The 15,861-nt window shown below is 40.3% G+C and overlaps 1 protein-coding gene across 1 annotated transcript in view; it reads left to right on the top strand.

Annotated features, from left to right (window-relative positions):
- LOC128691544 (uncharacterized) overlaps nt 1–15,861 on the top strand; it is a 504,586-nt gene that overhangs the window by 274,064 nt on the left and 214,661 nt on the right. The window lies entirely within an intron of this gene.

Genomic DNA, 15,861 nt, shown 5'->3' with positions numbered 1-15,861 from the left:
ATTGCAACACGAGGGTCAGGAAACCTGCATGTCACCTCTATACTACATTGCAACACGAGGGTCAGGAAGCCTGCATGTCACCTCTACACTACATTGCAACACAAGGGTCAGGAAGCCTGCATGTCACCTCTACACTACATTGCAACACGAGGGTCAGGAAGCCTGCATGTCACCTCTACACTACATTGCAACACGAGGGTCAGGAAGCCTGCATGTCACCTCTACACTACATTGCAACACAAGGGTCAGGAAGCCTGCATGTCACCTCTACACTACATTGCAACACGAGGGTCAGGAAGCCTGCATGTCACCTCTACACTACATTGCAACACAAGGGTCAGGAAGCCTGCATGTCACCTCTACACTACATTGCAACACGAGGGTCAGGAAGCCTGCATGTCACCTCTATACTACATTGCAACACGAGGGTCAGGAAGCCTGCATGTCACCTCTACACTACATTGCAACACAAGGGTCAGGAAGCCTGCATGTCACCTCTACACTACATTGCAACACGAGGGTCAGGAAGCCTGCATGTCACCTCTATACTACATTGCAACACGAGGGTCAGGAAGCCTGCATGTCACCTCTACACTACATTGCAACACGAGGGTCAGGAAGCCTGCATGTCACCTCTACACTACATTGCATCACGAGGGTCAGGAAGCCTGCATGTCACCTCTACACTACATTGCAACACGAGGGTCAGGAAGCCTGCATGTCACCTCTACACTACATTGCAACACGAGGGTCAGGAAGCCTGCATGTCACCTCTATACTACATTGCAACACGAGGGTCAGGAAGCCTGCATGTCACCTCTACACTACATTGCAGCACAAGGGTCAGGAAGCCTGCATGTCACCTCTACACTACATTGCAACACGAGGGTCAGGAAGTCTGCATGTCACCTCTACACTACATTGCAACACGAGGGTCAGGAAGCCTGCATGTCACCTCTACACTACATTGCAACACGAGGGTCAGGAAGCCTGCATGTCACCTCTACACTACATTGCAACACGAGGGTCAGGAAGCCTGCATGTCACCTCTACACTACATTGCAACACGAGGGTCAGGAAGCCTGCATGTCACCTCTACACTACATTGCAACACGAGGGTCAGGAAGCCTGCATGTCACCTCTACACTACATTGCAACACGAGGGTCAGGAAGCCTGCATGTCACCTCTACACTACATTGCAACACGAGGGTCAGGAAGCCTGCATGTCACCTCTACACTACATTGCAACACGAGGGTCAGGAAGCCTGCATGTCACCTCTACACTACTAATCAGGAATATTTTATCCACTAAAACAGTCATTCAAGAAAAATTTCAAATTATGTTCTTAGTATGGACAAGAATGGTAAACACTAAGAATACCTGTACCGCGGATTCTTGAAGATTTCGGTGCTCATCACTAACTCCGAGGCTGAGGGACTGATTACCTCATCTTTTGCACATAGTTCTACAGTCTTCCCATTATGTCCAATAATTTGTATTATTATTGTTATATTCAAAACCAAACGCTAAACTTGAATTTGTATTGATAGAGCCACTGGATGGCGATACGTCTACAGTAAAGATAACCAGATGTTACACGTGTGTATACAGTAAGAGCTTAACATCTCTCAGTGTATATACACAGAGATGAAAAGTACTCAACGGAAGACTGTACATTAATAAGAAACACAAATAACCCGCACATAGAAGAGAGGAGCTTACGACGACGTTTCGGCCTGACTTGGACCATTTACAAAGTCACACCGTCTCACAGTGTGACTTTGTAAATGGTCCAAGTCGGACCGAAACGTCGTCGTAAGCTCCTCTCTTCTATATGAGGGTTATTTGTGTATCGTTCCGGTCACGGTATTGTGGCTTTTTTGTTATTACTTGAAGAAACTTTAGAATGATAAAACCAGAGTAGGCCTCGCAAAGATTTTATAACACACACGTTATATATATATGTCGTGCCGAATAGGTAAAACTGGTCAATTAGCAAGAACTCGTTTAAAATTAAATCCTTTCTAAAATTTTCTCTTATACGTTTAAAGATATATTTTTTTCATTAATGTTGATGTAAAAAATAGCAATTTTGTGCCCAAAGAACCTTAGAAAACTTACCTAACATTATTATAACAAGCGCAATTTAATTTAGCCTAACCCAACTAAATATTTTTTAGATTAGTTTAAAATAATTTAATAATAAACAAACTCAATGAAATGTTTCTATCGTTAAGTTCAGAATGATTTTTGCGAAATTATAGCATACACAAATTTTCGCTTGTCTTATTTGACAAGAAAAGCGTTGCTCTTTAAGCCAAAATGGCAAGTTTTACCCATTCGGCACGGCTTTATATATATATATATATATATATATATATATATATATATATATATATATATATATATATATATATATATATATATATATATATGTATGTATATATGTATGTATGTATACATACCCTTTCCTTCCTTCTTTGTCTCCTTACATCTTCCTGCACACTTCTTATCCTCCATTCATTTTTTTTCTCTTCCCAACATTCTCCGCTCTCTGCATCTATGTCATCTTTCCTCCTCCTCTTTATCTGCTTCCCAACATCCTTCCATTATCCTCCATCTTCCTTTCCCTCACTTCATTTCTCCTGTATTTCCTGTCTACCCACTATCAATTTTCATTTCGCTGCTCTTTACACTCATTTCATCAATTTTTTCGACTCGCTGTGTCTCACAATCTTTCCATTCCTACAGTCATTCCCTCCCTTCTCCTTTCTCTTAATATGTCTTTACTATTCCTCTCCCTACCTCACTGGGTACTTTCCTCCCTTCCCTCTCTCCCTCCAATCCCTCCTTCTTCCATCCCCTGGGATAATAATGAGGTGACGGAGGCTGAAGGCAGCATTATGTGGCCTGCACCTCCTTATATACGACACTCATCTACAAGAAATATTCTCCTTAATCCAGATTTCGGACATTTTGCTGACGGTTTATCTCGTGTCCCTCAACCCTCGTCTGCCTCCTTCCTCACCTTTTTTTGTACCACATTTTCCCGATTATTATTATTATTGTAAAAATGCCACAGTGAAAATAGGAAATAAAACCTGATCGCTTTCGTATTCTTACACATATATGTTCTTATTAAGATATGTGTACAAGCTCATGAAAGCGCTCAGTGGTTGTTTTGCATATTCTGAAATAACCTGTTTACTGTGATCTTATTGCATATATATATATATATATATATATATATATATATATATATATATATATATATATATATATCGTGCCAAATAGATAAAACTGGTCAATTAGAAAGAACTCATTTAAAATTAAGTCCTTTCTAAAATTTTCTCTTATACTTTTAAAGATATAGTTTTTCATTTATGTTAATGATAAAATAATTTTGTACCAAAGGAACATTAGAAAACTTACGTAACCTTATTAAAACAAGCGCAGTCTAATTTAGCCTAAACTAACGGAATATATTTTAGATAAGTTTACAGTAATTTAATAATAAACAAATACAATGAAATATATTTTTTCCGTTAGGTTCAGAATGATTTTTGCGAAATTATTGCAAACACAAATTTTCGAGTGCCTTATTCGGCAAGAAATGCGTTGTTATTTAAGCCGAAATCGCAAGTTTTACCTTACTTTCGTGACTTCTCACATTATCAAGGAACTATAAAGCAAAACATCAACAGGAAGGCATGTAATGGTAAGACTACGCCTCACAGTCGCGTGACAACACCCGACTCTGTGAAACAAAACTGATACTCTACCCAAGCATTAAGATGTTTTACTTGTCTAATATATCATTAAATTCTTTCTAAATTTTATTAATTAGAAATTAATCCAGTTTATATAGCCCAATAGAAATATTCATATTATTTCCAAAACTGCTTTCAGTGAAACATGATTCTATTATATTCCTGTCGACCATGGACTTGCTTGATACTACTTTCTCAACTTTTTGAAAATCAATTGGATGGTTAAAATCTCTCACATGAATAAACAGAGCATTAGAATCTTGTCCAGTTCTAATGCTATATTTATGTTGTTTTAATCTTAGTTCAAGACTTTTACCAGTTTGACATCATATTTGACAAGGAATCTATTTACACACATCCGTCGGCATTTTGGGGGGAATTTTATATCAAAAGTTTTTTTTACTGTATGAAGATTTTTAAATACAACTTTGATATTAAAAATCTTAAGAAGAGAAGGCATATCAACTAAGTTTTCATGGTAAGGGAGAAGCAACATATTTTTAGTTGAATAAGGTTGGTTGTCCCTTTTTCGAGTGTAAGAAGTATTTCTAGCAACTTTAAAAGATTTATCATTTACGTTTCTTGGGTATTTCAGATCGTTAGCTATTTCATAAATTTTGGACATTTCTTCATCTATGAACTCTGGACTACAAATACGCAAAACTCTCAAAAATATTGATGAGAAAACCAACAGTTTAATTCTATCTTGATGTGAAGAATAATAGTGTACATACGAACAGTTATTTGTTGGTTTCTGTAAATTTAAAATTTAAAATCATTATTACCCTTAATAATTAAAACATCTAGAAAAGGCAATTTGTTATTTTCTTCGAACTCAACAGTAAAGTTTATAGACTGAGCTAAACTATTTAATTTAATGAGGATATGGTTTATATTTATATTTTTAGGCATAAGAGACAAAATATCATCAACATAACTATATCATTTAGCTCTATTAGGAAGGATTGCGTTAAAAAAATTTCATGTATAAATTACTAAGAACAGGTGAGAGAGGATTTCCCATTGCCATACCAAACTTCTGAGTGTAAAATTCGTCATTAAACACAAATTTTGCGTCAATAATACAAAGTTTAATAAGTTTAATGATAGTAGGAACTGGTAATGGTAAATCGCAATTAACAAGTTCTTCAGATAAGAAATTTTATAAATCATCAACTGGAACATTTGTCAACAAGGAAGTAACGTCAAAATTAACCATATTGAAATCATTTAAGTCAGTCAAGGTGCTTAATTTATCCACTAAATCTATGTTTATTTTAACACTAAAGTTAGAATTTTTTTAACAACAACTGGGCTCAAAATATCTACAAGTCATTTAGATAATATATAGGAAACTGAACCTATGGAGCTAATAATTGGTCTAACTGGATTACCTGGTTTGTGCGTTTCTATTACTACAACATATAGGGTAAAGATGGATTAGTGAACGTAAATTTTTTAATTAATTTATCTTTGCTTTTGAGTAGACTTTTTATAGTTTTATTAAAATTACTGTTAACAGATTCTAAAGGATTCTTTATAAGTTTAGAATAAGTTTCAATATCATCTAAGAGATTATTCATTTTATCTTGGTAATCAGTTTCTTTCAAAATTACTATAGCATTTATTTTATTTGCTTTAGTAAGATGCAAATTTAAATTACTAATAAGTGTATCATAAGATACACTTATTAGTAATAAAATCACTTGTTTCATGATTTCATTGCTATATATATATATATATATATATATATATATATATATATATATATATATATATATATATATATATATATATATTATATATATATATATATATATATATATATATATATATATATATATATATATATATATATATATATATATGTGTGTATATATAATGTGTGTGTGCGAGCGTGTGTGTGTGTGTGTGTGTGTGTGTGTGTGTGTGTGTGTGTGTGTGTGTGTGTGTGTGTGTGTGTGTGTACTCACCTATTTGTGGTTGCAGGGGTCGAGTCCTAGCTCCTGGCCCCGCCTCTTCACCGGTTGCTACTAGACCCTCTCTCTCCCCGCTCCATGAGCTTTATCAAACCTCGTCTTAAAACTGTGTATGGTTCCTGCCTCCACTACGTCATTTTCTAGGCTATTCCACTGCCTTACAACTCTATGACTGAAGAAATACTTCCTACTATCTCTCTGACTCATTTGTGTCTTCAACTTCCAATTGTGGCCTCTTGTTTCTGTGTCCCCTCCCTGGAACATCCTGTCCTTGTCCACCTTGTCTATTCCACGCAGTATTTTATATGTCGTTATCATGTCTCCCCTGACCCTCCTGTCCTCCAGTGTCGTCAGGCCGATTTCCCTTAATCTTTCTTCATAGGACATTCCCCTTAGCTCTGGAACTAACCTTGTTGCAAACCTTTGTACTTTCTCTAGTTTCTTGACGTGCTTTATCAAGTGCGGGTTCCAAACAGGTGCTGCATACTCCAGTATGGGCCTGACATACACGGTGTACAGTGTCTTGAATGATTCCTTACTAAGGTGTCGGAATGCTGTTCTCAGGTTTGCCAGGCGCCCATATGCTGCAGCAGTTATCTGATTGATGTGTGCTTCCGGAGACATGCTCGGTGTTATACTCACCCCAAGATCTTTCTCCTTGAGTGAGGTTTGCAGTCTTTGGCCACCTAGCCTATACTCTGTCTGTGGTCTTCTGTGCCCTTCCCCTATCTCCATGACTTTGCATTTGGCAGGATTAAATTCGAGAAGCCATTTGCTGGACCAGGTGTCCAGTCTGTCCAGGTCTCTTTGAAGTCCTGCCTGGTCCTCATCAGATTTAATTCTCCTCATTAACTTCACATCATCTGCAAACAGGGACACTTCTGAGTCTAACCCTTCCGTCATGTCGTTCACATATACCAAAAATAGCACTGGTCCTAGGACCGACCTCTGTGGGACCCCGCTCGTCACAGGTGCCCACTGTGATACATCATTACGTACCATGACTCGTTGTTGCCTCCCTGTCAGGTATTCTCTGATCCATTGCAGTGCCCTTCCTGTTATATGCGCCTGATGCTCTAGCTTCTGCACTAATCTCTTGTGAGGAACTGTGTCAAAAGCCTTCTTGCAGTCCAAGAAGATGCAATCAACCCACCCCTCTCTCTCTTGTCTTACTTCTGTTATTTTATCATAAAACTCCAGAAGGTTTGTGACACAGGATTTGCCTTCCGTGAATCCGTGCTGGTTGGCATTTATACTCCTGTTCCGTTCCAGGTGCTCCACCACTCTCCTCCTGATAATCTTCTCCATAATTTTGCATACTATACACGTCAATGACACAGGTCTATAGTTTAGTGCCTCTTTTCTGTCTCCTTTTTTGAAAATGGGAACTACATTTGCCGTCTTCCATACCTCAGGTAGTTGCCCAGTTTCCAGGGATGTGTTGAAGATTGTGGTAAGTGGTACGCACAACATATCTGCTCCCTCTCTAAGGACCCATGGAGAGATGTTGTCCGGTCCCATTGCCTTTGAGGTATCGATGTCCCTTAGCAGTTTCTTCACCTCCTCCTCATCTGTATGTATGTCGTCCAACACTTGTTGGTGTATTCCTTGTTGGTGTCCCCATCTGGTCTGTCCCCCCAGAGTCCTTCCTGTCTCTACTGTAAATATTTCCTTAAATCTCGTGTTGAGCTCCTCACATACCTCTTGATCGTTTCTTGTGAGTTCTCCACCTTCTTTCCTCAGCCTTATCACCTGGTCCTTGACTGTTGTCTTCCTCCTAATGTGGCTATACAGCAGTTTCGGGTCAGATTTGACTTTCGATGCTATGTCGTTTTCATACTGTCGCTGGGCCTCCCTCCTTATCTGCGCATACTCGTTTCTGGCTCTTCTACTAATCTCCTTGTTTTCCTGGGTCCTATGCCTCCTGTACCTTTTCCATTCTCTGTTGCACTTAGTTTTTGCCTCCCTACACCTTCGGGTAAACCAAGGACTCGTTTTGGTCTTCCTATTATTTCTGTTTCCCTTGGGAACAAAACTTTCCTCTGCCTCCTTGCACTTTGTTGCGTGCACTTACGTAGTTGTGGTTGCAGGGGTCGAGTCACAGTTCCTGACCCAGCCTCTTCACTGCCGGCTACTAGGTCACTCTTTCCGCTCCATGAGCTTTATCATACGTCTTCTTAAAGCTATGTATGGATCCTGTCTCCACTACATCACTTCCCAGACTATTCCACTTCCTGACAACTCTGTGACTGAAGAAATGCTTCCTAACATCCCTGTGATTCATCTGTGTGTGTGAGTGTGTGTGTGTGAGTGTGTGTGAGTGTGTGTGTGTGTGTGTGTGTGTGTGTGTGTGTGTGTGTGTGTGTGTGTGTGTGTGTGTGTGTGTGTGTGTGTGTGTGTGTGTGTGTGTGTGTGTGTGTGTTTGTGTTTGCCTGTAAACTCCTACGTCTTTTTAATGCTAGGGAGTGAGGAGATAACGAGTATGCTCGTCAATGCTCACAGACAAAAGCAAAATTATCAGATTCACTCTGTCTAAACTAAGGCAGGTATGCGGCTAATTCCTTTCCTCAAAGGATCTGCTGAAGCTTTGAGCCTCGACCCGTCAGCCGAAATCCTTCGCATCAGCACAGGGAGAAAAGCGATTCAGAATTTCCTTATTGCTGCCCCTTGGAATTTGAAGACATTTCCTGCATTTTTAGCATTTGCTGTTTTGAGACGTTTGATTCGAGTAGTGAACGGAGGAAATAGATAAATGTGCAATAATTGGATACCTTTATTTGACGATATATATATACCTGTGCTACATGTGTATATTCCTTCATCTTGTCGTTATTGTATAATAAATACTGTAATTAGTTACGAATATTAAATATATTTCTTTTTTTCCTGTGACGTTGATATGTCGCAAGACGTTGAGGTGATGGGAATAAGAAATAGGAGATTGTCTAGGAGAGTGTCTTGCACCTGGAGGAGAGATCGAAGAAGGACGTCTTTGATTTATTACGCGTCTGGTGGCAAGAGAGGTGGACGGATATCCTGAATGAGGCAGATAACCCTCATACTGCAGAGAGAGAGAGAGAGAGAGAGAGAGAGAGAGAGAGAGAGAGAGAGAGAGAGACTCAAAGCTAGCTTTAATTAAATTCTGTTCTCTATTCATATGTTTCACAAAAGAAGATTTAATAGAGATAATGGTAGGCAATGCACTTTTAATGAGCTGAGGATGATAATAACTTTTACCTTCTAAATTTAGGTAGGAACTCTTAACCTGATCCAATAAAAACGCTTGTGTTAAAACAAAAGCGCAACACACCCACACACCCACACACACACACACACACACACACACACACACACACACACACACACACACACACACACACACACACACACACACACACACACACACACACACACACACACACACTTCACCCCTACACACTAAACCTTGTTTCAAGTGTCAGTGGGGAATTCTGCCTACTACATGACAGGGTATGCAATATTCGTGACCAGGGGAACATGCACTGCTCAATCCTCATCCCATCCACTCCGGTCATTCCTTCATCCTCTCTCACTCCATCCTTTCATCTTTTCCCATTACATTATACTCATCACGTGGTTGAAGCACACACATACACACACACACACACACACACACACACACACACACACACACACACACACGAGGATATCAGATCCTGAGGAAAGATAGAAGGAACAGACGATGAGGAAGGGTTGCACTGCACGTAAAAAAAACGATGGAGATTTGAAGAAATGGAAGGCATGAACGGGATTGGAGGAAGGGATTACATAGTAGGTACACTTCAGTCTGGGGAACATATGGTAGTCATTGCAGTGAGGTATAATCAACCACAGAACTGCAGGAGGCCAAGAGAGGAGTATGAAGTGAGCAACAGAGCAATGGTGGACACACTAGCCGAGGTGGCAAGAAGAGCTCACTCTAGCAGAGCAAATTTACTGGCTATGGGCGATTTCAACCACAGGGAGATCGACTGGGAAAACCTGGAGCCTCACGGGGGTCCCGAAACATGGAGAGCCAAGATGATGGATGCGGTGCTGGAAAACCTCATGCATCAACACGTTAAGGACGCTACCAGAGAGAGAGAGGGGAGGATGAACCAGCAAGACTGTACCTTGTGTTCACCCTGAGCAGTTCAGACATTGAGGACATCACCTATGAAAGGCCCCTTGGAGCTAGTGATCACATGGTTCTGTGTTTTGAATAAATAGTAGAGTTACAAGTAGAGAGGGTAACAGGAGTTGAATGGGAAAAGCCAGACTATAAAAGGGGGGACTACACGGGTATGAGGAACTTCCTGGAGGAGGTTCAGTGGGACAGAGAATTGGCAGGAAAGTCAGTAAACGAAATAATGAAATACGTGTTACAAAAAACGCAATATCTAATAATGATAGAGATCTCCAGTGAATACTAGAAAGGACTGCCCTTCTAGCATCCAGCCTGTTACTGGGTTTTTGTAACAACTAGTCAGTATCCTGGTCCAATTATCCATTAGAATTAAGTAAGATTCAATAGTGCTTCAGGATTACAACTGGTAGGCTACTAACTAAAGAAATTAAAATTTAATAAGTTTATTAATAACAATAAAGTTGTCTAGGCGTATAATATCAAAGTAAATTAAAGGAATTAATTGAATATAATATAGGATACAAGTTGCTACACTTCTCTGGTGTACAGTAGTATTGTGCCGAAGGCACATATCACATCTTTATGGCTTTTAAGTACCGTCTGGTACATTGTTAACATTTAATAACATAATACTAATATATACAAGTAAGTTTGTGTGTTTGTGTGTAAGTGCTCTAAGTAGTTTGCTATGTCTCAAGACTCGACTAGACTTAACCAGTGACTGACTAAAAGTCCTCACATAAACTAACTTCTTGACCAACCTGGCAATCAGAACAGCTTGCTTGAACAATAAAACGACTGGTAAGCCGAACAGCAATATAACAAGCAACAGCTACACAGAATCGGGAACAAGGAGATAATATAACGACACTCAGTAGGGACCATCTGCAGATCCTCCACAAAAGTCACAAAACTCCCATACTACTGAATCTAAGTTCAGCATTAGAAAATCCCCGACTGTGACAGTACACAGATACCAGTACAAATTAGGTCAGAAGCTACAGCTCAGGACCTGAGTTTCTCAGAGTGTCTATGAGACACACAACCTCAGTACAACGTTGAAAATCACTAAGTCTAGGCTATACAAGAAAGTGACAGAGACGATCTTCCAACAAGGACCCACAAGGGAGAGCTGGAGAGGGACGTCTTGTAGGAAGCAACGTCAACCTGACAAGAGCGCGAGCGCAGCCCAGGCAGTCTCTCCTCCAGGTGAGGTGTCATAACCCCACCCTGATCACGTGACTCTCCGTGGACTGCTGCTGCCCAGCAACTACAGAGAAGCTAGCAGCGAAACAAGCGGAGCGATAATTACCGTAGTTAGATAATGCTATCAGCTACTTAACACTCACGAACTATGAGCACTGAATAATATGCAAATGTTACATCCTACCTAATAATATAATAATATAAAAATAATAATATAAAGAAATATATTTACGATTTAGCTAATATCGCAAATATAAGCAATGTAAAATTATATGAACAGGCAATATACATTATATACATTGTGACCCATTCAGGGGTCACAATAATACGTAACAACAAAATGCAAGGAGGCAGAGGAAAGGTTTGTTCCCAAAGGCAATAGAAATAATGGGAAAACCAAACGAGTCCTAGCTTTACTCGAAGGTGTAGGGAGGCAAAAACTAAGTGCACCAGAGAATGGAAAAGATACAGGAGGCAAAGGACCCAGGAAAACAAAGAGATCAGTCGAAGAGCCAGAAACGAGTATGCACATATAAGGAGGGAGGCCCAGCTACAGTACGAAAACGATATAGCATCGAAAGTCAAGTCTGACCCAAAACTGCTGTATAACCACATTAGGAGGAAGACAACAGTCAAGGACCAGGTGATAAGGCTGAGGAAAGAAGGTGGGGAACTCACTAGAAACGATCAAGAGGTATGTGAGGAGCTCAACATGAGATTTAATGAAGTATTTACAGTGGAGACAGGAAGGCCTCTTGGTGGACAGAACAGAGAGGGACACCAACAACGAATATACCAATAAGTGTTGGATGACATACACACAAACTGAGGAGGAGGTGAAGAAGCTCCTAAGGGACCTTGATACCTCAAAGGCAATGGGACCAGACAACATCTCCCCATGGGTTTTTAGAGAGGGAGCAGAAATGCTGTGTGTGCCACTAACCACACTCTTAAATACATTCCTTGAAACTGGGCAACTACCTGAGGTACGGAAGACGGCAAATGTAGTACCCATATATAAAAAAGGAGTATAGTATAGTATAGTTGTATAGTAAGCAAAATCATGGAGAAGATTATCAGGAGGAGAGTGGTGGAGCACCTGGAATGAAACAAGAGTATAAACGCCAACCAGCACGGATTTATGGAAGGCAAATCCTGTGTCACAAACCTACTAGAGTTTTATGATAAAGTAACATAAGTAAGACACGAGAGAGAAGGGTGGGTAGATTGCATTTTCTTGGACTGCAAGAATGCCTTCGACGCAGTTCCTCACAAGAGATTAGTGCAGAAGCTAGAGGATCAGGCTCATATAACAGGAAGGGCACTGCAATGGATCAGAGAATACCTGACAGGGAGGCAACAACGAGTCATGGTACGTGATGAGGTATCACAGTGTGCACCTGTGACGAACGGGGTTCCACAGGGGTCGATCCTAGGACCAGTGCTATTTCTGGTATATGTGAATGGGATGACGGAAGGGTTAGACTCTGAAGTGTCCCTGTTCACAGATGATGTGAAGTTAATGAAGAGAATTAAACCAGATGAGGATCAGGTAGGGCTTCAAAGAGACCTGGACAGGCTGGATACCTGGTCCTGGAACTGGCTTCTCGAATTTAACCCCGCCAAATGCAAAGTCAAGAAGATCGGGGAAGGGCAAAGAAGACCGCAAATCTCGCTCAAGGAGAAAGATCTTGGTGTGAGTATAACACCGAGCATGTCTCCCGAAGCACACATCAACCAGATAACTGCTGCAGCATACGGGCGCCTGGCAAACCTGAGAATAGCGTTCCGACTCCTTAGTAAGGAATCGTTCAAGACACTGTATACCGTGTACGTCAGGCCCATACTGGAGTATGCAGCACCTGTTTGGAACCCACACTTGATCAAGCACGTTAAAAAATTAGAAAAAAATGCAAAGGTTTGCGACAAGGTTAGTTCCATAGCTAAGGGTAATGTCCTACTAGGAAAGGTCAAGGGAAGTCGGCCTGACGACACTGGAGGACATGAGGGTTAGGAGAGACATGATAATGACATACAAGTAGAATAGACTAGCAAGTGAGGTAGTGGAGGCAGGAACCATACATAGCTTTAAGATGAGGTATGATAAAGCTCAAGAAGCAGGGAGAGAGAGGACCTAGTAGCACTCAGTGAAGAGGCGGGGCCAGGAGCTGAGTCTCGACCTCTGTAACCACAATTAGGTGAGTACACACACACATACACACACACACACACACACACACACACACACACACACACACACACACACACAAACACACACACACACACACAGGCACACACACACACACACACACACACACACACACACACACACACACACACACACACACACACACACACACACACACACACACACGTAAGTGACATTCATTTCCTCAACATAACAATAACTGTTGTGTTCTGAGCTGGTAATTTCTCGTCATTATTAATTGTTTTCCGAAATTACTTCCTACCCATGACTCTCAGTATTGTTACTAACAATGGTTCAAGATCTGAAGAACTGGAGCTAACTTATGCTTCCTTGGATCAAACCTGATTTTCGTTCCTCAGGTGCTGTATGACCCCTGTTAATTCAGAGCTTTCCCACGAATAGTAATAATAATAATAATAATAATAATAATAATAATAATAATAATAATAATAATAATAATAATAATAATATAACTACTTTTATTTAATAAATGTATGGAAGAAATGAAGGTGCCTAGGGATTGGCAGAAAGCATGAATAGTTCCTTTGTATAAAGGCAAAGGGACCAAAATAATGTATAAAAAATAAAGGGGAATAAGCCTGTTGAGTATACCTGGTGATGTATATGGGAGAATTATTATTGAAAGGATTTAGAATAAGACGGAAAGCAGATCACAGATGAACAGAGAGGCTTTAGGAAGGGTAGGGGGGGGGTTGTAGACCAAGTGTTTACAGTGAAGGCATATGATAGGGTGGATAAGGGAGCAATGTGGCAGATGTTGGAAATATGTAGAATAGATGGTAGGTTACTGAAAGCAGTTAAGAGTTTTTACAAGGATAGTGAGGCTGAGGTTAGAATATGTAGGAGAGAGATTATTTCCCAGTAAAAGTAAGCAGAGATGTGTGATGTCACCATGGTTGTTCAATATATTAATAGATGGGATTGTAGGAGAAGTGAATGCTCGGGTGCTGCCAAGAGGTGTGGGACTAAGAGATAAAGAATCTAATACATAATGGGAGTTGTTACAGCTGCTTTCTGCTGATAACACTGTGCTTTTGGGAAATTCAGAGAGAAGTTGCAGAGATTGGTGGACGAGTTTGGAAGGTTATGCAAAAGAAGGAAATTTAAATTTAACGCAGGAAAGAGCAAGGTGATGAGGCTAACAAGAATTTAAGTATTGAAAGATATGATATCAGATTGGAGAGAAGGGGTATGGAGGAAGTGAATACATTCAGATATTTGGGAGTGGGCTTGTCAGCAGATGGGTCTATGAAAAACGAGGTGAATCATAAAACTGATGAGGGTAAAAAGATGAGTTGTGCACTGAGAAATCTGCGGAGACAAAGAACGCTATCCATGGAAGCAAAGAGGGGAATGTATGAGAATATAGTGGTACTAATGCTGCTATATGAGTGTAAAGTATGGGTGGTGAATGTTGCAATAAAGAGAAGGCTGGAAGCAGTGGAGATGTCGTGTCTGAGGGTAATGTGTGGTGTGAATATAATGCAGAGCATCCGTAGTTTGGAGAATAAAAGGAGCGGTTTTGTGTGCTAGGGGCTTATACTTCCATCAAGCGTGGGTGAGCATGTTAAATAGGAGCAAGTGGAGATATATGGTTTTATTGACTTGTGCTGTTGGAGTGTGAGCAAAGTAACATTCATGAAGAGATTCGGGGAAACCAGTTAACCGGACTTGAGTCCAGGAGGTGGAAAGTGCCTGTGCTCTGAAGGAGGGGTGTTGACATGTTGCAGTTTTTTAACCGTAGTGAAAACTTGCCTTTGGCAAGATAGTGATGGAGTGAATGATGATGAAAATGTTTCTTCATTTTTGGGTCACTCTGCCTCAGTGGGAAACGGCCGATGTTTTAAAAAAAAAGTAACTACTTCTCTATGTAACCTCCGTGTTATGTCCCCCTTACTGCCTCGCATTTCTCTCTCTTACCCCTCACTGTCTTTCACTATGCTACCCACAGCTGTCTTTCAAGACTATCAGCTCTCTCTATCTCACACCATCGCCTGCGACTGTCTTTCACACTCCACTGCCTCGCCAATCTCACTTCAATTCCGATAATGATATATGGAGACTGGGAGAAGAGAGAAGCCCTCTACATGACCCAACTCACTTAACGGCCAGAAGACAGTCTTTATGCCACAAGACGTGCATCCACGCTTTACGCAGTTTAAATTACAGGCCAAGAGCTGTTATTGTACACCAGCTTATTACATAACCCAGTTCTGTCTAAGATATACTACCTCCTTCCAGTAGGCAACCTACACCTGTCAACTGTTCTTATTAAACGATAACCTAATGACAGTAAATCGCTTAAAATGCTTAAAAAATAATGAAGATAAAGTTAGAATACTACAAAAACGTTTATTTTTAAAGGATAATTACTATTTTAAGTTTAAAAAACTGCTTGTATCTAATTATTTACATAACATGAAAACCTAGCTGAAATAAAAGACGAAACTTGGCTTTCGCATGAAGGCTTCAGATATTCCATATACTGATATCTCGTGGAGCAAAGAAA

Source organism: Cherax quadricarinatus, chromosome 26, assembly GCF_038502225.1.
Source record: "Cherax quadricarinatus isolate ZL_2023a chromosome 26, ASM3850222v1, whole genome shotgun sequence".
Lineage (NCBI taxonomy): Eukaryota > Metazoa > Arthropoda > Malacostraca > Decapoda > Parastacidae > Cherax > Cherax quadricarinatus.
Note: the sequence above shows the minus strand (reverse complement) of the source record. Positions and strands in the feature narration are given on the sequence as shown.